Below are 21,436 nucleotides of genomic sequence, written 5' to 3'. Positions count from 1 at the left end.
CTGGCTCTAGAACAATACAGAGTTCAGAAAGTCCATTTACTCACAAGATTATGACAGAGAACCTAAAGGATGCAAGTCAAAAACTGAAGGATGAGATCTACAGTGAAGTCCTGAACTGAGGAATTTCTGTACTGGTAAAGGTTTAGGCCTGCCCCTGGTCCATGGAATTGTTCTTGTTCACTAAATTCTCCAAATCCTTTCCTTAGCTCTTTTTTATTTTTCAAACTGTATCCAGCTTTATTAAAGATACTTTTCATAAACAATCATGGTATTTCAGGCAGGACATGGGCAGACAATCGTTAACAGTATACAATAACTTTCAAACTCCCTTCTTCAATGAACTACCAAAATCAGAAAGCCACTATAAAACCCAATGACATCTTCATTTGATGCTCTGAACAGGGAAAGTTTAGAGTGAGGGTTGACATTTCACATTTAGCATGTTGTTTAACAACTTTTCACAAGCCAACCCTGACTTTCAGGAAATGAAAGGAAAATGGCAGAATGATCAATTTGAAGACTCTCAATCGAAAAAAGGAAACCGTTTTTCTTTTGAGGGCTGCTGCCTCAGTGGGGGCTTCCAGCCCTAACATCCTGATAATCACTTTTTGGAAGTCCAGGATCAACAGGTCTCTCTGGGTTTAAGGGAGTCAAGTCTATGCTGAAGGCAGAGAGGGAGACAGGACATCAAAACCCATTTTAGTTTTCCCACACCACATGGCATTGAGTGCCAAGGTGGTGAATGTGTCAACATCAAGGAATCCCTCCTCTTGGGAATCAAGAGGAAGCCTCAAAACTGGCGGGGAAAATAATTTCTTCCTAGGGCAGTCCAGCTTTGAAGACTTTCTATTTGTGACTTATGCCCTTCCCCAAACACAACAATAAAGTGTTCTGTGTGCTAACAACATAGCTTTTAAAAATAAAAAGTAAAACAAATTCTGCATTTTTATAAAACTTGATAAAAAAAATAGTATTTCAAACTGTACAGTCACCAGAAGTACACAGTTATCAAAAATGCACACACTTCACTTGGCATCTCCAGCACCTTCAGCTTTCTGTGCCTGGTCTGTTTTGGCATCTCCGTTTTCTGCAGGATTATTTCCATCCTTGCCAGCAACAGCTTTACCCTTTTTCCCTTTGGGCACCTTCTCTCCCTTCTTTGCAGGGGCATTTTTAGGCTTGGGCTCTGTCTTTGGAGGAGCAGGTTTGGCTGATAACCTTGCAGATCTTCTCTGTGGTTCGTCCTTCACCTTGGCTTTGTCTCCTTTAGCATCCCCTTCATTCAGCCTTTCTCTTGGGCATGGTGGCAGCGTTGGCGGCGGGCCATGGAGTGGAGGGCGCTGGGCGCGGATGCACGGGCGGCGGGCCGGCGGACTGGCTGGCGGGGTCGGGCCGGACCGTCCAGGTGTCGCTCTCGCCTCTTCTTCACACTGCTCCTCCTTAGCTCTTTTTTTAAATTTATTTAAAAGAAATAGATGGGGCCGGAGAGGTGGCGCTAGAGGTAAGGTGTCTACCTTGCCAAGGAAGCACCGCGGTTTGATCCCCCAATCCCCCGGCGTCCCATATGGTCCCCCCAAGCCAGGAGTAACCAGTAGTAGCTAGGAGTAACCCCTGAGCATCAAACGGGTGTGGCCCAGAAATACCAAAATAAATAAATAAATAAATAAATAAATAAATAAATAAATAAATAAAAGAAATAAAAGAAATAGAGACTGGAGCAATAGCACAGTGATAGGACATTTATTTGCCTTGCATGTGACCGACCTGGGACGAACCTGGTTCAAATGCCGGCATCGCATATGGTCCCCAGAGCCTGCCAGGAGCAATTTCTTTTTTTACTCCTGGCAGGCTCGGGGGACCATATGGGATGCCGGGATTCAAATCACCATCCTTCTGCATGCGAGGCACATGCCCTACCTCTATGCTATCTCTCCAATAGCAACCCCTGAGCATTGCCAGGTGTGGCCCAAAAACCAAAAACCAAAAAAATAAAATTAAATAAATGTATCACATACTTGACATAGTTGATCATAATACATTTGTTTCTAGATAAGTGAAAGCAAGGTTATTGAAGAAAAATAGAAAGAAAAAATGGAAGGGAAGAAAATTAGAGAGAGAGAGAGAGAGAGAGAGAGAGAGAGAGAGAGAGAGAGAGAGAGAGAGAAGCCGGAGAGGTGGCACTAGAGATAAGGTGTCTGCCTTGCAAGCGCTAGCCAAGGAAGGACCTTGGTTTGATCTCCCATATGGTCCCCCCAAGCCAGGGGCAATTTCTGAGCGCTTAGCCAGGAGTAACCCCTGAGCATCAATGGGTGTACCCCCCAAAAAAAATCCAAAAAAAAAAGAGAAAGAAAAAGTATAGTAGCGAATACATTTGTGAAAATTATTGTATCTTCAATGAAGTCTTTAATACAAAGGCTGAAGCTTTAGTGAGCTCTTGTTACTAGCTGTCCTTTCTGTTAAATTGGTGTGTTCCGGGGCCGACGAGGTGGCGCTAGAGGTAAGGTGTCTGCCTTGCAAGCGCTAACCAAGGAAGGACCGCGGTTCGATCCCCCGGCATCCCAGATGGTCCCCCCAAGCCAGGGGCAAATTCTGAGCTCTTAGCCAGGAGTAACCCCTGAGCATCAAACGGGTGTGGCCCGAAAAACAAAAACAAAAACAAAAATTGGTGTGTTCCTGAAGTTTGGTCAGATTGGTGTTCCTGAAGGGAATCATAGAGGGTTAGTGATGAGGCAGGGCCATTAGGAAAATGGTGATTGTGAGTAATGGAGGCAGTAGGCTTGGCTTCGTCAGAGTGGGGCCTTGGCTAGCCCTCATCTTCCAGAGATGGCCAGCTTTCTGTTGAGTGGGCAGGTGTAGCCATACTCTTTCATAGTTCGGCTTAATCTTGTACAAGAAAAGAGTGTGTCTATAGAGCTGGCCCAGTTCAAACATGGCGAGTGTGTTTGTAGGTGTGGTTACAGCTGCCAGGCTTCCTAGAAGAAGGAAGATAGAGGGGAAGGATTCCCACTCTTACTCCAAAAATTCCTGGTGATATCAGCCAAAAAAAAAAAAGGCATACTTGAAGTTAGGTCAGATTGGTGTTCCCAAAGGGAATCATAGAGGGTCATGATGAGGCAAGGCCATTGGGAAAACAGTAAGTTTTTTAAGTTTTTTTGGGTCACATCCAGTGATGATCAGGGGTTATTCCTGGCTCTGCACTCGGGATTTTCTCCTGGGGGTGCTTGGGAGATCATATGCCAGGCATCCAACTCAGATTGAATTTGTGCTAGTCAAGCACCCTATCTACTGTACTATCTCTCCAGCCCCAGTCCTTAGCTCTTTTTTATAAAGGCTTCATTACATAGGTATGAGTGATTAGCTCATTGACTATTGATTATTTCAAACTCTAGCACCTCTTGCCCTAGAAAAGGAGACAGCACTAAAAACTACCCTCTACTCCTCCATTTGTTGGTTCCCTGGCTATTAGTCAAAGTCCTCAGGTGCTTTCTAAGTTTCTATCATTTAGCTAGAGATAGCTCTAGGGGCTTAGCACACACGCTGTATGCTGGAGACCCAGGACTGAGGCAGACCTGGTCTCCTGATCCACACCAGAACAAATCTCAGTACAGAACTGGGAGTAGTCACTGAACACCTCAGTGTGGCCCCAAAACAAAAAGTCACCTTAATTAATATAAACCCATTTTTTGTTTCTTTAGAAACTTAACCCAGGAGTGTTGAGGGCTTACTTATGACTCTGCACTCAGGAATTTGTACAGGTAGTGTTCAGGGGACCATATGGGATGCTAAGGATTGAATTCGAGTCAGCCACATGAATGCAATGTCAGCACCATACCCTCTGTACTATTGCTCTAGCCCCCAAACCCAATATTTTGGTGATTAAAATCAGAATTTATTGGGGCCGGAGAGATAGCATGGAGGTAAGGTGTTTTGCCTTGCATGGAGAAAGATGGTGGTTCGAATCCCGGCATCCCCTATGGTCCTTCCCCTCCTCCCCGCCCCCTCCAGCCTGCCAGGAGTGATTTCTGAGCTTAGAGCCAGGAATAACCCCTGAGCACTGCCGGGTGTGACTCAAAAACAAAACAAAACAAAAAATCCAAATTCATTAATAAAATAAAAACTAATTCTTTCATGTCTCACCTAATGAAAATGTCACTTAACTTCAATTCTTTCCTAATCCTCTTGTTCTAAAAAAAAAGCTTCAGAATAATAACTTACAAGAATATTTCTATTGTGGGCCCGGAGAGATAGCACAGCGGTGTTTGCCTTGCAAGAAGCCGATCCAGGACCAAAGGTGGTTGGTTCAAATCCCGGTGTCCCATATGGTCCCCCATGCCTGCCAGGAGCTATTTCTGAGCAGACAGCCAGGAGTAACCCCTGAGCACCGCCGGGTGTAGCCCAAAAACCAAAAAAAAGAATATTTCTATTGCTTGCTATTCTTTTTTGTTTGTTTGTTTTTTGGTTTGTTTGTTTTTGGTTTTGGTTTTTGGGTCACACCCAGCAGTGCTCAGGGGTTACTCCTGGCTCTACGCTCAGAAATCGCTCCTGGCAGGCTCAGGGGACCATATGGGACTGGGATTCGAACCACTGACCTTCTGCATGAGAGGCAAATGCCTTACCTCCATGCTATACCTCCGGCCCCCTTGCTATTTTTTTTCTTTGAAAATTATTACTCCATTTAAACACATGATTTACAAAGTTGTTCATAATACAGTTATTTTAGCAGTCAATGTTCCAACACCAGTTGTTCCAACATTCTCTCCACTACTGTCCCCAATTTCCCACTCACACTCCCAAATTGACCCCTTGGCAGGCACAAAATAATCTACTTTATATTGCTTGTTACAACAGCTAAATGGTAACAGAGTTATAAGGAAAAGGAAATGAAAACTAAAAGGAAATGTGTGAAAATTGTTATAGCTCACAATGAGGTTATTAAGTCATTGTCGTAAAGTTTACTACGCTGTTTGCTGCTGGTTGTACATTCTGTGCTAATTGTTTTTATTTGCTGAGCCTAGATGGCTTCCATGCTACTTTTACATTTAATTTCCCATAGGTTAATTTCTTTTCTTTTCTTTTTTTTTTTTTTTTTTTTTTTTTTTTTTTGGTTTTTGGGCCACACCCGGCGGTGCTCAGGGGTTACTCCTGGCTGTCTGCTCAGAAATAGCTCCTGGCAGGCACGGGGGACCATATGGGACACCGGGATTCGAACCAACCACCTTTGGTCCTGGATCGGCTGCTTGCAAGGCAAATGCCGCTGTGCTATCTCTCCGAAAAGTACACATCTTAAGAAGAAGGGAGATGAGGGGCAGGAGAGATAGTATGAAGGTAAGGCATTTGCCTTGCCTGCAGAAGGAGGGTTGTTCGAATCCCGGCATCCATTTGGTTCTCTGAATGAGCCTGCAGGAGCTTAGAGCCAGGAGGAACCCCTGAGTGCTGCTGGGTGTGACCCAAAAACCAAAAAAAAGATGGGAGATGAGGGTGGCATGTGCTCAGGCACCATGTACCCAGAAAACACATTTGTGCCACTTCTTTGATCTAAACGGACTTTATAGGGTTTCTCTCAATCTGCCCAAAGTGGGGCTTTTTACTCAGGTAAGAGTTCTGTTGTTAGGTGGTTGCCAGGGGAAAGTTGATGGTCTTCTTTGATATTTCTTTCCTGACCTCTGTTATTGCTGGAGCATCTCCTGGTGGGGATCCATTATTTTCAGGACCTGAAACTGCGCTAGGAGAGACTCATCATGATGAAGTAACTCTTCCAAATCCTGTCTCTTGGTTTTATTATGCCTCAAGAATTTATGCTGTGGGGGTTTCTACCTATCTGTCTGCCTTTATTTTAGTATATGTGCTGCCGAAGCGAGCACCTGTCTGCCTTTATTAACTTCTTACTAAAGAAAGAATATTAGAAAACCAGCTCCAGCCTTTTTTGCTAAGTATGCTTAGTGAATAAAATCTTGACCTAATTTCAATTTTCTCATTTAGCACAAATACATACTAACTTATACATACTCTGACTGCACAATTAAATACTAATTAAAAGTATTCAAAAGCACGTACACACCTATGTATTTTAGCTCCACTCCAATCATGCTTCTCATTCATAAACACATGTATATTCTTCCCCTTAGTGCATCCTTAAACTTGCACCAAAACCTGATATGAAACTCTCTTTTTTTTTTTGGTTTTTGGGCCACACCCGGCGGTGCTCAGGGGATACTCCTGGCTGTCTGCTCAGAAATAGCTCCTGGCAGGCACGGGGGACCATATGGGACACCGGGATTCGAACCAACCACCTTTGGTCCTGGATCGGCTGGTGGCAAGGCAAACGCCGCTGTGCTATCTCTCCAGGCCCTTTTTTTTTTTTTTTTTTTTTTGTGAGAGACTCTCTTGAGAATACTGACACCCATGTTTTAGGTATGTACTATTTTCTTTTTTTTTTTTTTTTTTTGGTTTTTTTTGGGCCACACCCGGTGACGCTCAGGGGTTACTCCTGGCTATGCGCTCAGAAGTCGCTCCTGGCTTGGGGGACCATATGGGACGCCGGGGGATCGAACCTCGGTCCGTCTCCTAGGCTAGCGCAGGTAAGGCAGGCACCTTACCTCGAGCGCCACCGCCCGGCCCCTACTATTTTCTTAATACATTTTTTTGCTTTTATCTGGCTTATCTGTGCTTGAATTCTCTCTGTAATCCCCAATAAATACTTTGGCAGGTATGGGAGAGGGGCTGATGCTGAAAACTACTCTAACCTCTTTACATGTTTTACTGAATACAAATGAGCTCACTCTCATGTCAACCTAAACTTTAAGACTCCTTTGAGTTTCAGGGTGGCAGGGATTAATTCCCAGGTTGAGAAAGTCAAATTGTTTTAGGTGTGGCCTGCTGGCTACCTGGTGGGGCTGATAGTCTAATTGCTCATGTAGGACAAGAACTCACCTGGGGCCTCTCTTATCTTCATGACCTACCCTAGTTTATACTCCAATACAGATTGTAGGAATTAGAGAGATAGAATAGGAGACAGGGTGCTTGGCTTGCATGATACTGACCTTAAATTGAAGCCCTGGCATCACATATGGTGCCACCAAGCATCATCAAGGATCACACCTAAGCACAAAATCAAATTTTTTCTTCCCTTTCCTTTTCTTTCTTTGCTTTTTAAAAAGTTTGTTTTGCATGTTATGACATATCTGATACTAAAGGCATCTTCAAGATAGAAACAGCAAGATTTCTATCTTCAAGATAGAAAAAGTTAAAGCAAAGATAAACAGATGGAACTATATTAAGCTGAGAAGCTTCTGCACGTCAAAGAAAATAGTGCTAGAATACAAAAGACACCCACAGAATGGGAGAAACTATTCACCCAATACCCATCAAATAAAGGGCTAATATGAAAAATATCCAGAACTTAACAAGAAAAAAAAAACATCTAATGCCATCAAAAAATAGGGAGAAGAAATAAACAGACAATTTCTCAAAGAAGAAATACAAATGGCCAAAAGGTACACAAAAAAATACTCCACATCACTAATTATCAGGGAGATGCAAATCAAAACAAAAATGAGGTACCATCTCACACCACAGAGACTGGCACACATCACTAAGAACAAAAACAGTAAGTGCTGGTGGGGATAAGGAAAGAAAGAAACTCTCATTCATTTCTAGTGGGAATGCTGTCTAGCCCTGCCTTTATGGAAAAACAATATGGAGATTCCTCAAAAGACTGAAAATTGAGCTCCCATATGATTCGGTTATACCACTCCTAGGAATATACCCTAGGAACAACAACAAAAAAAAAAAATCACAGTACAAAAATGTCTTCCTCACACCTATGTTCATTGCAGCACTATTTACAATAGCCAAACTCTGGAAATAACCAAGATGCCCTTCAACAGATGAATGGCTAAAGAAACTGTGGTATATATACACAATGAAATATTATGCAGCCGTCAGGAGAGATGAAGTCCTAACATTTTCCTATACATGAATGTACATGGAATCTATTATGCTGAGTGAAATAAGTCAGAGGGAGACAGATAGACACAGAATAGTTTCACTCATCTATGGGTTTTAAGAAAAACAAAAGACATTATTGTGATAATGCCTAGAGACAACAGAGATAAGGGCTGGAAGAACTGGCTCTTGATGTGAAGCTCACCACATAGAGTGGTGAGTTTAGAGAGATGACTACACTAACTATCATGACAATATTAATGAGTAGGAGAAGTAGAATGCCTCTCTCAAATACAGGCAGGGGGTGGGAAGGAGGGAGACGGGAGGCATTGGTGGTGGGAAGGTTGCACTGGTGAAAGGAGGTGTTCTTTTTATGACTGAAACCCAACTACAATCATATATGTAATCATGGGGCTTAAATAAAGAAGAAAAATAAAAGGTTGTTTTGGTTTTGGGTCACATCCAACAGTATCAGTGGCCCCTTCTGACTCTAAACTCACGTATCACTTCTGGTGGTGCTTGAGGAACCATCTGGATGCTGGAGACTAAATCCCAGCTAGCCATGCAAAACAAACACCTTACCTACTGTACTATCACTCCGGAACAAAATTTAGATTTCTTACGTCTATCAAAAAAAAAACCAACATGTTCATGAGATTGTGATATGCCTTGAATAGTAGATTATAAATTATTTAAATAAGATCTGGAGAGATAGAACTGTGAGTAGGACTTTTTCCTTGCAACTGATCTGGTTTCAATCTCCAGCATCCCGTATGGTTCCTGGAGCACCATCAGGAATAATTCCTGAATGCAGAATCAGAAGTAAACTCTGAGTACCACTGGCTTGGGTATGGCTCTAAAACAAAGACACAAGAAAAATAAAATATTTAAATGGTTGCCATTGGAACCCCTTTTGATGTGGTTCCCAAACCACCTGGCAGGCAGGGTCCAATAGAGTGACTGTTCTGGGGGTTCTCGTTAAGGCAAGAAAGTTTCAGAAATGGGGAAGGACAGCACAAAGAGGGGCACCATCTCCCTATGATTTATGGTTGCTCGAAGGTTTGACTCCAGGCCCTCTCTCCCTCACAGAGAGCTCTGGTTAATCAAATTACCTATTAATTTGCAGCCATTATTGTCCCTCATTGTGATGCTCCTTAGACTGTCCTAATCCCCAATGTTTGTTTAACTTCTTCCTGGTGTCTCACATTGTCCTGGCTGTCCATCTTTTATATCCCTGTCCCTGTCATTCTGCACATAGCTCAGTTTCTCCTGCTCTATATAAACACAGTTAGAATACCCCCCAAGAAACACACCAATTTGGGTGCTGCTTTGTGTTTTGTTTTTTTTTTTTTGGTTTTTGGGCCACACCCGGTGACGCTCAGGGGTTACTCCTGGCTATGCGCTCAGAAGTCGCTCCTGGCTTGGGGGACCATATGGGACGCCGGGGGATCGAACCGCGGTCCGTCTCCTAGGCTAGCACAGGTAAGGCAGGCACCTTACCTCGAGCGCCACCGCCCGGCCCCTGGGTGCTGCTTTGTAACTGATGTCACATGATGTCCAATTTTCACAAATTTTCTTGTTGCTGTACTTTTTTTTCTTCTCTTTTTTTTTTTTTTTTTGGTTTTTGGGCCACACCCGTTGACGCTCAGGGGTTACTCCTGGCTATGCACTCAGAAGTTGCTCCTGGTTTGGGGGACCATATGGGACACCGGGGGATCGAACCGCAGTCCGTCCAAGGCTAGTGCAGGCAAGGCAGGCACCTTACCTTTAGCGCCACCGCCCGGCCCCTTTTTTTTCTTCTCTTTCTTCTTTTTTATATTATTTTTAAATACTTTTGCTTTCACTTATCTGGAAACAAATGTATTAAAATCAACTATGTCAACTCTGTGATATATCCTCTTTCAATAAGGTAAATTAATAATATATAATAACAATAATTAATAATTATAATAATAAAAGAATAAAGTATCTCTGGACTTAACCTGAAGCCTGTTCTTTTCTGATTGTCAGCTGGGGAGAAAAGTCCTTGGTCTGGAAAGCACTTGGGTGGGCAAGGGGTGGGGTGGGGTATAGTAAGGGTGGGGGAGAAATCCACCAGAGTCAACAGTTGCTTAGAAAACAAATACCTGGGGTCGGAGCAATAGCACATCGGATAGGGCATTTGCCTTGCACTTGGCCAACCTGAGTTTGATTCCTGGGCATCCCATATGGTCCCCGGAGCCTACCAGGAGTACGTAACTTCTGAGAGCAAAGCCACTAGTAACTTCTGAATGCTGCTGGGTGTGGCACAAAAATGAAAGCAAAAAAGAAAACAAATACATGTAGAACAATATAGGCTTTATGCCCAATATTATAATATCAAAGATACGTGTGTTTTATTTTTCGGGGGGGGGAGGGAATATATCTGGTGGTGTTCAGGGACTGCTCCTTGGGTTGCTTAGGATTTGCTCCTGGTAGTAACTAGGAAACTATGGGGTGTTGGGGATATAAACCTGGACTTCCACATGCAAAACACCACACCCTGTGCTCCATACACTAAGCCTTTAATTTTTTTAAACTAGTTTTTATTTACCAAAAATTATTCCACATTAGTATTCTGAAAGTAACATATACCTGAGGAAAATACACATACATAGAGAATCCTTAGTTTGCTTTTTTTTTTTTTTTTTTGGTTTTTGGGCCACACCTGTTGACGCTCAGGGGTTACTCCTGGCTATGCACTCAGAAGTTGCTCCTGGCTTGGGGGACCATATGGGACACCGGGGGATCGAACCGCGGTCCGTCCAAGGCTAGCGCAGGCAAGGCAGGCACCTTACCTTTAGCGCCACCGCCCGGCCCCCTTAGTTTGCTTTTAACATTTTACTTTACTCTAATTCCCAATTTAGTTCTTTTTTTTTTTTTTTTGGTTTTTCTGCCACACCCGTTTGATGCTCAGGGGTTACTCCTGGCTCACACAAATTTCCTTATGGAAATACAAGTGATAGAGTTTTTCTAGGTCCTGCTCATCTGATGAGGCAGGAAAATTTTTCCAGGTGAGGAACACATATATCTTTTGTTTTGTTTGTTTGTTTTTGGTTTTTGGGCCACACCTGGCGGTGCTCAGGGGTTACTCCTGGCTGTCTGCTCAGAAATAGCTCCTGGCAGGCATGGGGGACCATATGGGACACCGGGATTCGAACCAACCACCTTTGGTCCTGGATAGGCTGCTTGCAAGGCATACACCGCTGTGCTATCTCTCCGGGCCCCTCATATATCTTTTATACCAAATTATCTTAAATTTATAGGTTGTATAATTGAAGGTAGAGGTTACAAAAAATTTGGCAGCAGTAAGAAGTGTCTGAATGTACAACCAAAAATCAATTCAAAATTAATCATGTAATAAGCCTGACACATTTCTGATAGCTAACACTTGACTGTCTTTTTGGGTCATGAGTGGCAGATTAAATTGATCTGCTTTAAATTACAAGTTCATTTTTCAGATTTCTTACTACGATAGAAAAATTTTTTTCAAAGAATTTTTTCTTTTTCTTTTTCATAGGCTCATAACTGTCTTTGGTTTAATCAGCATGGTCTATAAAGGCTTTAAGATAACATTGAGAAAGAAACGAAGAACAAGACCAAATATAAATACAAATAGAGCACTTTTTAAAATCCTAATCCTCTACTAAGAAGCAGGTATCAGTCAAAAATCTTGCCAGATGCCTACAAATACCACAAATGACCCAAGGGTCTCAAATGGGTAAATAACCCCCTGATAACCAGAACTGAAAGATTTTCTTCCCAGTTTTTGCACACCATGGATTTACTTTATACTCCTTCCTGACTGAAACTGGGTTTTTGAATTGGGTTTTTGGTTGGTTTTGTGTGTGTGTGTGTGTGTGTGTGTGTGTGTGTGTGTGTGTGTGTGTGTGTGTGTGTGTGTTGTTGCTGTGTCCCCCCCCCCCCCATTAACATAGTGTTTAGAGCAGCTGGCGCCAAGAGCAAAAAGAAAATGATAGTCCCTAAACAAATGTACCTCCCAGCTGGAGTCCGAAGAATATCGCCTCTGGTGTCAGTTAACCTCAATTGGCTGGCACACACAGATGGCTGTCATCACTCCTGGTAGTATGATCAAGTAAACCATGGCATGCTGCCAAGGGCAGCTGCTCTAATTGTTGTGTAGCAAAGGACTAAATCATACAGGATACACAGCCCCTCCTTGATAGCCCACCAAGTCCTTTACTAAATCCAAGGCTATTTGATCCAATCTCAGAATTAAGATAAGAAGAGTTGGTGCAAGAAAAACAAATTTTACTAACATTAAAATACTATTAAGACACAGACTTTAAAAAAATGTTTATAACCAGAGCAATAGTACAGCTGATAGAATCTTTGCCTTACTTGCAGCTGACCCTAGTTCAGTCCCCAGCACCCTATATGATCCCCAAAACACCACCAGGAATAATACCTAAGCACTGCAGATATAACAAAAAATAAATAAATAAATTTTTAAAAATGTTGTATGGGGAAAAAAAATGTTGTATGGGGCCAGAGAGATAGCACAGTGGTAGGGTGTTTGCCTTGCATGCAGCCAATTCAGGATGCATGGTGGTTCTAATAGCATCCTATATTCCTCTGTGTCTGCCAGGAGCAATTTCTGAGCACAGAGCCAGGAGTAATCCTGAGTGGCACAGCAAGGTTGTGACCCAAGAACAACAACAACAACAACAACAAAAATCCTAAAAATGTTTAATGTATTAAATCACTATGCTTTACTGTAGTATTAATATTAATGTTTCAGGAATATAATTGCTACGCTATTAGCATTTCTTCTTCACCTGTCTCTAGGTCTCTCTCACTCCTTATCCTTCACACCTCTATTTGCCAAAATCATTTCCCTAGCCAGACTCTTAGAGATTATTATCTACCATTGTTTATTCCCTTACTAGGTTTCTTTATACTCCACACAGGAGAGAGAGAATTTGGTGACCTCTCTTTGACTTACTTCACTCCTCATGACACCCACCAGCTCAATGCAAGTTGCAGCAAACTGCAGGACTTTATTTTTCTTTCTAGTGAGCAATAGCCACTATGTATACAGACAACTTCTTTATCTACTCATCTGTCTCTGAGCACTTGGGCTGTTTCCAGACTATTTTGAATAGGGTTATAATCAACATAGGCATATACATTCCATTTGTTGGGTTATGTTTTGTTTGGGGCCATACCAGGCAGTGCTCAGGGGCTACTCATGGCTCGGTACTCAGAAATTACTCGTGGTACTCAAGGGGTCATATGGGGTTCTGGGGCATGAGCCCAGGTCAGCCACATGCAAGGCAAATACCCTACCCACTGTACTATCGCTCTGGTCCTTCTTTTGGTTTATTTTTTTTACATTTATTTATTTTTTTTTTATTTTTTTTTTGGTTTTTGGGCCACACCCGGCGGTGCTCAGGGGTTACTCCTGGCTGTCTGCTCAGAAATAGCTCTTGGCAGGCACGGGGGACCATATGGGACACCAGGATTCGAACCAACCACCTTTGGTCCTGGATCGGCTGTTTGCAAGGCAAACGCCGCTGTGCTATCTCTCCGGGCCCTTTTTACATTTATTTTTATTCTAAATAAATGAACTCATTGTTTGATAGTCTTTTGGGGTGAGTGGGGAACTGGACCATACCTGGCAAAGATCAGGGTATATTTTTGGCTCTGCACTCAGGAATAGACTTTGAAGTGCTTAGAGGACTACATGTGGTGCTAGAGACCAAACCTAGGGTGGTAGCCACAACAGTTGTATGCAAGGTATCTTACATCTTATATCTCTGGCTGACAAATATATCTATAACTACATCTATATACAGATATACATTGGGGGAGCCACATCTGGTGATGTTCAGGGGTTACTCCTGCTTTGCATTTAGGGGTTATTCCTTTTTTTTTTTTTTTTTTGGTTTTTGGGCCACACCCTGTGACGCTCAGGGGTTACTCCTGGCTATGCGCTCAGAAGTTGCTCCTGGCTTGGGGGACCATATGGGACGCCGGGGGATCGAACCGCGGTCCATCCTAGGCTAGCACAGGCAAGGCAGGCACCTTACCTCCAGCGCCACCGCCCGGCTAGGGGTTATTCCTTGCGGTGCATGGGAGATCATATAGGATGCTGGGTATCGAACCCAAGTCAGCTGCTTGCAAGACAAGTGCTCTACTTGCTGTGTTATCACTTCAGCTCTACAACACATATATTTTATAATTAATATTTCTGTTCTTTTTGAGTAGATACCACAAAGTGGAACTGTTGGCTCATAAGCTCTGGCCTTATTTTTTGAGATGCCTACATGCTATTTTCTACATGCTATTGTAGAGACAGAACAAGCCAACATTCCCACCAACAGTAGGTGAGGTTTCTTTTTTCACCACCACCATCAGTATGGGTTGTTCCGGTCTTTAAAGTGTGTGATTCTCACTAGTGTGAGATGATATCTCATTACCATTTTGATTTTAATTTCCTTGATAGTAAGTGATGAAAAACACTTTTTCATTGTCTACTGGAATATGGCAGGTATATTGTCCCCCAAATCTTAAAATGGCCGGCTCATGTTCCACATGTAGTCTCATGTATGTATTTAAAATTAAGTAAAGAGTAAGGACAATAGATAGTGAGGTGGGGTCTACTCATGCAGCTATCAGCTCTTTGCTCATATTTTTCTCTTTCTTCTTCTAGGGAAAGCTTTGATTTTTCTTTTGGTGGTGGTGGAGTGGTTGGGGGTTAGCTATACCTGACAGTTTATAGTTCACTCCTTGGAGTAAATGGCCACACCCATTTGATGCTCAGGGGTTACTCCTGGCTAAGCGCTCAGAAATTGCCCCTGGCTTGGGGGGACCATATGGGACACGGGGGGTGGGGGGGATCAAACCGCAGTCCTTCCTTGGCTAGCACTTGCAAGGCAGACTCCTTACCTCTAGCGCCACCTTGCCGGCCCCAGAGGTTATACTTTTGTAAAACAAATCAAAAAAAGATATTATAGGGAGTGGAGCAATATTACAGTGGGTAAAGCACATAGGTACAGGTGACCTGAGTTAAATTCCAGCACCCCATGTGTTTCCCTAATAAACCCTATCAGGAAAGATATCTGTCCAAAGAGCCAGGAGTAAGCCCTGAGCATAGACTTCCCCCAAACTCCCACCAAAAAAAGAGGCATTTTATTGGAATCAAAGAGATAGAACAGGGCCAGAGAGATAGCATGGAGGTAGGGCATTTGCTTTGCATGCAGATGGCATCCCATATGTTCCCCTGAGCCTGCTAGGGGCAATTTCTGAGTGTAGAGCCAGGAGTAACCCCTGAGCACTGCCGGGTGTGACCCAAACACCCGGAAGAAAAAAAATAAAAGAACAAGGATTAAGATGCTTGCCTTGCATTTGACCAACCCAGCCCCATGTATGGTACACTAAGCACTATCAAGTGTGGCCTCATCCTCCTCCCCCAAATACATTTTGACACAGATAAAATCTCTGTAAGGGTGTCTTACAAAGATTTTTTTGTAACTTTTTGTAAGGGTGTCTTCCTCATTGTACTGGAGAGACAGGAAACTAATTACTGTCAGGATGTGGTCACCTAGTTCTTCATTTATAGGACATATGACAGCATTTCTCAGGATGAGGGTTTTGATACTATCAGTACCCACAGAATCTAAGTTAATAACCCCATGACAGGGACTTACAAGAAGCTAAATGGGTTGAAGAGACAGTACAGGGGTTAAGGTACTGGCCTGTTTGTGGCTGACCCAGACTTGATCTCTGATATCCCATTTTGTCCACCACCCCACCCTGCTGCAGGCGTCTTGCATCTCAGCTTCTCTAGTGGAGAGCAAATCCTTCAACGAGAGGAAAATGGGTAACATGAGCGGTCGAATATAAAATATGAAATAATGAAACCACGCAGAGAGTATGTGGGATCAACATGTCTTCTGGCAGAAGTGCGACAAGTTTAATATTTTGAGCAGGAGAATTTATAGGGGTAAAATTAGCCATAGGTGAAGAATAATTATAATCACAAAGCAGAGTACGACAGTAACAATACCTAAGCTATGGGTGTGACTGTAAAAATTCTAGGTTACAAAGGAGAAGGTTATAACTCTAGGCAAATCTTTGCAAGCTTACTTTTTTTTTTTTTTGGGTTTTTGGGCCACACCCGCAAGCTTACTTTAAATGCAAAATTAGTATTAGGAGGGAGTAGAAAATATCTAGGAACTTGATCTTTTTTTTTTTTTTGGTTTTTGGTTTTTGGGTCACACCCGGCATGGCTCAGGGATTACTCCTGGCTTTATGCTCAAAAATCGCTCCTGGCAGGCTCGGGGGACCATATGGGACGCCGGGATTTGAACCGATGACCTTCTGTATGAAAGGCAGACACCTTACCCTCCATGCTATCTCTCCGGCCCCGGAACTTGATCTTTACTGGACTGGACTCTATTGTTTTAGAGGTTAAGTAAAGGGAGGAACCAAATCCCCAAAAATGAGTTTCCCTATTTCTTTTTTTTTTTTTTTTTAAGCTTTTTGGGTCACACCCAGTGGTGCTCAGGGGTTACTCCTGGCTGTCTGCTCAGAAATAGCTCCTGGCAGGCACGGGGGACCATATGGGACACCGGGATTTGAACCAACCACCTTTGGTCCTGGATCGGCTGCTTGCAAGGCAAACACCGCTGTGCTATCTCTCCGGGCCCGAGTTTCCCTATTTCTAAAGAAGGGTCAATAGTCAATAGCCAGGATCTGCATTCTGGTTATGCCCTTGATTACCAGAAAATGCAGCTGCAAGGACATATTTGAATAAGAGAGAAAAAGTATTGTCTTTGCTTTTAGGGCTGACTATTATCCAGAAAAGGGGGTTCTCAAATAATCTTTGGTGCTGGAATTTCTGAGCCAAATTATTTGATAGAGGCCATAATTTTGCCTGATATTTACAAAGGAGAGATAGTCAAATACTGACTGAAAATGTAATGTCAAGCATCTCTTTGGAAATTCCTCAACCATCCATGAAGGGGAAAAAGGTGTCCACAGTGGGCCTCTTGAGGAACCCCATGGGGGTTAATTTAGTTCTCCCTACCAGGAAAATCTCAAGATACATCTGGTAGGCTGAGCCCCCCTAAAAGTTTAGGTATGCCCTGGCACCACCCCACCCCCGCCAGCCCTACAGGAATTGAGATCCCGGAGCACAGAGCTAGGAGTAAGTCTTGAAAGGGTAGAACTGATTCTTGGGGGGGGGAGGGCACCTAAAACTGCCATCCCTTAGAACTCACAAAGAAGCTTCCTTCTGCTTTATAAACAATCAAAGATGTTAGTGAAAGACTCAGTGACACTTTCCTCAGAGAGTTGGCAAGAGTCCTATCCCCTTGATCTGGGTAAGAGCCCCTTTCAATAATGCCTCCTTTTTGTGCTGTGATGCCTCTTTGTAATTTCTATTTTAGTGGAGTACAAGGAGCTCCTGTTTCATGTTAACACTGGGAAGAGTGTAATTTCTAACTCTTTTTAGCAAGACTAAATCTCTTTCATTCAAAGAAGGCAACTTCGTAACAGTCACACCTTGTTTAGAGTGCCTTTTCTGATAATTTACCATAACTGACCTCCTTCCTTAGCACCCACCCCCAACAGCATTTTTTTAATTTAATTTTTGATTTTGGGCCACACCCAGCAGTGCTTAGGGGTTACTCTTGGCTCTGTGCTCAGAAGTCACTCCTGTCAGGCTCAGGAGACCATATGGGTCATGTGCAAGGCAAATGCCTTACCACTGTGCTCTCTCCAGCCCCCAACAGCCTTTATATTTAACTAAAATTATTTAAGGTAACTGAGTAATTTTCCTTAGTTTCTGCCACATGTACAAGCATTATGTATATGATTAATTTTTCTCTCTTATCCATCTGTCTGATACTAATATGTTTTAGGGAGGTCATTTTTGATTTGGGGCCACACCCAGCAGAGCTCAGGGGTTATTCCTCACTCTGCATTCAAGAATGACTACTGGCAGACTCAGGGTGCCATATGGGATGGGGATCAAACTAGGGTTATCCATATACAAGACAAATACCCTACCTGCTGTACTTTCATTCTGGCCCGTTTATTTGTTTTGTTTTGTTTTTGTTTTTGTTTTTGGGTCACACTTGGTGGTGCTCAGGAGTTACTCCTGGCTCTGTGTTCAGAAATCGCTCGTGGCAGGCATGGAGGACCATATGGGATGCCGAGATTCAAACCACTGTCAGTCCTGAATCAGCTGCATACAAGGCAAACATTCTACCACTGTGCTATCTCTCTGGCCCCGCTGGCCCCTATTTGATTTTAACTTGATTATTTGACGGTTTAGAAGAAAGGTTAAAAGTTAACTGTCTCTCTCTTCCACATTACCTCTGTGTATTCCAAATTGCAATTTCCTTTTTTTTTGTTTTTGTTTTTGTTTTTGGGCCACACCCGGCAGTGCTCAGGAGTTACTCCTGGCTATCTGCTCAGAAATAGCTCCTGGCAGGCACGGGGGACCATATGGGACACCGAGATTCCAACTAACCACCTTTGGTCCTGGATCGGCTGCTAGCAAGGCAAACACCGCTGTGCTATCTCTCTGGGCCCGCAATTTCCTATTCCTAAATAAACATGTTTTGTTTCAACTTGATTGCTAGTAATTGAAGGTTAATGTCACAGCATCATACTTAAACATCACAGTTTTACTTTCTCATTATTTCAGAGGCTGTGTGTCTAAGATTAAGATGCCAAAAGGTGGGGCTGGGCGGTGGCGCTAGAGGTAAGGTGCCTGCCTTGCCTGAGCTAGCTTTGGACTGACCACGGTTCGATCCCCCGGTGACCCATATGGTCCCTCAAGCCAGGAGCGCATAGCTAGGAGTAACCCCTGAGTGTTATCGGGTGTGGCCCAAAAAAAAACAAAAAAAAAAAAAGATGTTAAAAGGTGGGGATGGAAAGATAGCATGAAGGTAATGCATTTGCCTTGCATGCAGAAGGTCAGTGGTTCGAATCCCAGCATCCCATATGGTCCCCCGAGCCTGCCGGGAGTGATTTCTGAGTTTAGAGCCAGGATTAACCCCTGAGCACTGCCAGGTGTGACCTCAAAAAATAAAACAAAACAAAAATGTCAAACGGTATGATTTCTTCTGAGGCCTTTTCTCCTTGACTCATAAATGGTCCTTGTTAATTTAAAAATAAAAATCAAAGGGCTGGAGAGACAGCATGGAGGTAAGGCATTTATTTGCCTTTCATGCAGAACGGTGGTTCAAATCCCGGCATCCCATATGGTCCCCTGTGCCTGCCAGGGACGATTTCTGAGCATAGAGACAGAAGTAACGCCTGAGCGCTGCCGGTGTGACCCCAAAACCAAAAATAAAATAAAATAAAAGTCAAAATCAGAGGAACTTTTTTGTTTGTTTGTTTTTGTTTTTGTTTCTGGGTCACACCTGGCAATGTTCAGGGTTTCCTTCCTCCTGGCTCTACGCTCAGAAATCGCTCCTGGCAGGCTCGGGGGACCATATGGGATGTCGGGATTTGAATTACTGTCCTTCTGCATTTCTTTGGCCCCCAGAGGAACTTTTTATTTCGGATTAAAGAATTGCAAATTAGGGCCGGGCGGTGGCGCTAAAGGTAAGGTGCGCCTGCCTTGCTTGCGCTAGCCTTGGACGGACCGCGGTTCGATCCCCCGGTGTCCCATATGGTCCCCCAAGCCAGGAGCAACTTCTGAGCACATAGCCAGGAGTAACCCCTGAGCGTTACCGGGTGTGGCCCAAAAACAAAAAAAAAAAAAAAAAAAAAAGAATTGCAAATTAAAAGGCTGGAGAGAAAGCATAGTGGGTAAGGTGCTGTATTCTATGCAGCTGACTTGGATTCAATCCCTGGCACCAAATATAGTTCCATGAGCACCATCAGAAGTGATCGCTGGTCATAGAGCCAGCCAGGAGTAAGCCCGGAGCACTAAAGGCTGTGGAAATACCCCTTCCCATAAACATAAAGAAATGTGATTTCAGGGCCCGGAGAGATAGCACAGCGGTGTTTGCCTTGCAAGCAGCCGATCCAGGACCAAAGGTGGTTGGTTCGAATCCCGGTGTCCCATATGGTCCCCCGTGCCTGCCAGGAGCTATTTCTGAGCAGACAGCCAGGAGTAACCCCTGAGCACCGCTGGGTGTGCCCCCCCCCCAAAAAAAAAAAACCTAAAATATATAAGGCCAGAGAGATAGCACAGCAGTAGGGCATTTGGCTTGTACACAGCCAATCCAGGATGGATGGTGGTTCGAATCCCAGCATTCCATATGGTGTCCCCCCCCACCCCACCCCACCCGTGCCTGCCAGGAGTGAGTTCTGAGCGCAGAGCCAGGAGAGTAACCCCTGAGCACCGCAACCAAATTAAAAAAATTAAAAAATTTATTAAAAAAAAATCCACCCTAAACTATGGTCTAAGAGAAAGCTAGTAATTTGGGGGGGGGGGGAGAGAGAGAGAGAGAGAGAGAGAGAGAGAGAGAGAGAGAGAGAGAGAGAGAGAGAGAGAGAGAGAGAGAGAAAACAGGATAAATGGTTAAGGAGTTAAGTGTGAAGAAGTTTGAAGCTATTCTTTTTGTGTCTTGTTTTCTTTTGGGGCCACACATGGAGGTGCTCAGGATTTATTTCTATATCTCTAGTCAGAGATCACTCCTGGTGGTGTTTGGGAGAGCTTATGTGGTGCTAGGATTGAACCAAAGTCAGTCTCATGTAAGACAAGTGCCCTACCCACTATTTGCTCCAGCAATAATCATTAAGACCAGAACCATTAGTCTTTGTTATCTGGGTTTCTGTCCTGTTGAGTTCTCAAATCATGGTTTGACCCAGTTTCCGATTTTTCTGTCAATATAAAAAATAATCAACTTTTTAATTATGACAACTTTAACCTACTCTATTGTTAGTATTAGTATTATTAGTATTACTTGGAGGGCTTCTCAAGTAGTGCTGGGGGCCACCAGGATCATCAAGCATTGCTCAGGAGGCCATAGAGAGCTGGAGGTCAAACCCAAGGCCTTGGGCTTGCATTAAGCCCCTTCAACTATCTGGCCAATCATATTACTTTATTCTAGAGACTGAATTCGGGGAATGGGCATGAGAGACAGGTGCTCTCCTCCTGTCCTGCATCTCCTATTGAGCCTATTTTATAATGGTGATACTAATGTCTTCTTTTGGTGGAGTAGGGAAGGAGACCACACTTGGTTGTCATCAGGGGTTACTGGCTTTGCACTGGAATGGAACTCAGGTCTTCTACATGCAAAGTATGTGCTTGGTCTTTCCATTTATTTTGGGCCACACCCGGTCATACTCAGGGGTTACTCCTAGCTCTACACTCAGGAATCACTCTTGCCAGTGCTCAGGAAACCATATGAAATGTTGAGGTTGAACATAGGTTGTCCACCTACTAGGGAAGCATCTTATCTACTGTACAATTTCTCCATCCCTTGTACTCACATTTGAGCTATCACACTGACCCCCACAGTAGTTTTTTACATCATTTTAT

At 43.5% G+C, this 21,436-nt stretch overlaps 1 pseudogene; it reads right to left on the bottom strand.

Annotated features, from left to right (window-relative positions):
* Positions 1 to 584: 584 nt before the first annotated feature.
* LOC126018991 (non-histone chromosomal protein HMG-17-like) lies at positions 585 to 1,302 on the bottom strand (annotated as a pseudogene).
* Between the last annotated feature and the right edge of the window lie 20,134 nt (positions 1,303 to 21,436).

This window comes from Suncus etruscus, chromosome 9 (assembly GCF_024139225.1).
Source record: "Suncus etruscus isolate mSunEtr1 chromosome 9, mSunEtr1.pri.cur, whole genome shotgun sequence".
Taxonomy (NCBI): domain Eukaryota; kingdom Metazoa; phylum Chordata; class Mammalia; order Eulipotyphla; family Soricidae; genus Suncus; species Suncus etruscus.
The sequence above is the reverse complement of the archived record's forward strand: the minus strand, read 5'-3'. Positions and strand labels throughout refer to the sequence as shown.